Here is a 2171-nt window from a genome sequence, read left to right as displayed (position 1 = left end):
TGGCTAAAAAAAAATACTGGAGTGAAGGAGCTCAAAAGACTCTTACCAATCAACCCACAAGGCCAGGCAGCCATTCCTGGGGTCCCATGCCTGTGAATACAGGTTCAGAGCAGAACAAGTAGGGCTCTGGCTTGGACCTTTTAGTAGCTTAGTGGAGGTCACCCCAAATCAAAGAAAGAAGCTGGGTCTATTTGTACTGCTTTGTGCGCCAACTTAGCATGGTCTGGGCTGAATTAGATGCCCTGGCCCCTGTGGGTCCGCTTTCCTCCTTTTACCTGCCCCAGGACCAGCTGGGGACTCTCAGGACACAAGTCACATCACACAGTGCTACCCACTGTATGGCATATGGCAGCCCTCTGCCCTATGCCCTACTTACTTTCCACACTCATTTCCATAGCAGATTAGTCAAGTTAAATCTCCAGGTATCTTTATGCTCTTTAGCTCACATTTAGAGTTAGAGTTCCAATTCTGGCCAGAGGTAAAGCCCCACAGCTCAAGAGGTCACCTGGACATTTCCATAGCATGTCTGTATTAACATCGATTCACTCCTGAAAATCTCTCAATGTGGAACTCTCCACATTCCTCTAGATTCTTTCTTTTTCTTTATCTTAAGCACTCATTAAATATTATCTATAAGATCAACGTATACATTTCTCTCTAGAATGACAGTTTCGCTCAAAAGTTTGGAGGACTGGTTTAGCTTGTGAGTATCCTAGGGCTGCCATAACTGTAAGAACCCAAAACTGGGTGGCTTAAAACAATAGGAATATATTGTCTTGGTTCTGGAGGTTAGAAGTCTGAAAGCAAGGTGCCAGTAGGGCTGTGTTCCCTCTGAAACCTGTAGGGGAATCCTTCCTTGCTTCTCTGCTAGCTTCTGGTAGTTTGCTGGCCACCTTTGGTGTTTCTTGGCTTGTAGATGCATCTATAATTCTCCATCTCCATGAGGCATTCTCCCTGTGCATTTCTATTCTTATATGGCTATCTTCTTATGAGGACACCAGCTGTATTGGATTAGGGGCCCATCCTACTCCAGTATGACCTCATTTGAATTATATCTGCAATGACCCTACTTCCAAACAAGGTCACAATTTAAGGTTTTGGGGGTTAAGACTTCAACACATCTTTTTTTAGAGGAGGACACAAGTCAACCCAAAACAACTGGTAAGTGAGTTAAGACATTGTTTATATATTAAAATAAATATAGATGTGTAAGGAGAAGGAAAAATTCACATGCATTTCTAAGAAAAAGCTGGCAGCTTTTTGAAGTTCATCTCATGGTGGCTGCTTCGGTTCCTCTCCACGATCCCCAGTGATACAACTTTCACCCTCCTCTTCACTCTCCTCCATCTTTAGGGTTTCTTTGGTGGAAAAGTTTGAGAAGTGCTGATAAAGAACCATAACTGGTCTATCCGTCAGAGCTGGTTTGGCTGCACAAAACTAAACACCTGGGACTTCCCTGGTGGTCCAGTGGCTAAGAGTTTGCGCTCCCTATGCAGGGGGCCTGGGTTTGATCCCTGGTCAGGGAACTAGATCCCGCATGCCGAAACTAAGAGTTCACATGCCACAACTAAAGATCCCGCATGCCGCAACTAAAAATAAAAGATCCCGGAAGCCGCAACTAAGACCCGGCGCAGCCAAATAAATAAACTCAAACAAAACAAAACAAAACAAAACCTGAACACCCAACTGACAGCCACCTAATTAAATCAGGGTCTTCTTTTTCTTGTATGTTTCTATGCAATAAGAAGCCCAGAGAAGGACAGCTCACTCATCCATCTGTACCACGTGCTTCTGTTCTCATGTTTACCTTCTTGCAGTCACACGATGGCCTCTTCACCTCCAGCATTTTGTCTGTGTTCTGCGGAGGACAAAGGGCAAAGGGCTAAGTGCATGCCCTTGCTGTGTCTGAACACTTTCTTCTGAGCCCTGCCCAGTCCCTTCCACTCAGCGGCCAACACTCTGTCACATAGCCCTCAGAACTGGGAAATGGAGTATATTCGCCGGGCATGAGTTCTGATAAGAAGGAGAGAAAGGATATTGACTAGACAACTTACCCTGTGTCCCCCAACTGGCTTTCTCCATTTCTTTTGCCCCATGGCTTGGGGACTGGTATAGATCTAGGCACACAGGAGACAGGCTGATGCTTGTGTACTGACTGCAAGGGATCTCCC

The 2171-nt window shown here is 45.5% G+C and overlaps 1 long non-coding RNA gene across 1 annotated transcript; it reads right to left on the bottom strand.

Moving 5' to 3' along the window:
• Positions 1-1231: 1231 nt before the first annotated feature.
• LOC307051550 lies at positions 1232-2171 on the bottom strand. The gene is made up of 3 exons (XR_013810832.1): positions 2055-2171; positions 1808-1858; positions 1232-1358 (listed from the first exon to the last, which is right to left on the bottom strand). It is a non-coding gene; the product is annotated as an uncharacterized lncRNA (long non-coding RNA).

Source organism: Hyperoodon ampullatus (genome assembly GCF_949752795.1).
Source record: "Hyperoodon ampullatus genome assembly, chromosome: 4".
In the NCBI taxonomy this organism is placed as follows: domain Eukaryota; kingdom Metazoa; phylum Chordata; class Mammalia; order Artiodactyla; family Ziphiidae; genus Hyperoodon; species Hyperoodon ampullatus.
The sequence above is the reverse complement of the archived record's forward strand: the minus strand, read 5'-3'. Positions and strand labels throughout refer to the sequence as shown.